This window comes from Triticum dicoccoides, chromosome 2A (assembly GCF_002162155.2).
Source record: "Triticum dicoccoides isolate Atlit2015 ecotype Zavitan chromosome 2A, WEW_v2.0, whole genome shotgun sequence".
Classification (NCBI taxonomy): Eukaryota; Viridiplantae; Streptophyta; class Magnoliopsida; order Poales; family Poaceae; genus Triticum; species Triticum dicoccoides.
This window is the reverse complement of record NC_041382.1, coordinates 713,430,655-713,431,160: the sequence shown is the minus strand read 5'-3', so window position 1 is coordinate 713,431,160 and position 506 is coordinate 713,430,655.

The following is a 506-nucleotide window of genomic DNA, read 5'->3' as shown; positions in this document are numbered from 1 at the left end:
AGCCTCTCTACTTTCTTGCACATGCTATGTGGGTGAAATGATGATACCATGCCAACTTTCACCCATTTCAGAGTTCATTTGTAGCGCTTTTCAATTTGAGGGTCTTATAGTTGAAAAAATCAGTAAATGCATGGAAAATAACAAATTAAGTCAAAAAGGGTTGAAAACAGATGATGTGGCTTTTAATGGTGCATTTTGAACACAGAAAAACTATGGAGTTCAAATAATTCAAAAAAAATGAAATCCCTTTGTAACAGACGAGTTCCGTATGATACCCTGATACTTCGAAAGAGATTGTCCGTTTTGTACATGAAGTGCATCCAGTTTTTGCCGTAAGCCTCTCTACTTTCTTGCACATGCTATGTGGGTGAAATGATGATACCATGCCAACTTTCAACCTTTTCAGAGTTCATTTGTAGTGCTTTTCAATTTGAGGGTCTTATAGTTGAAAAAAATCAGTAAATGCATGAAAAATAACAAATTAAGTCAGAAAGGGTTGAAAATTG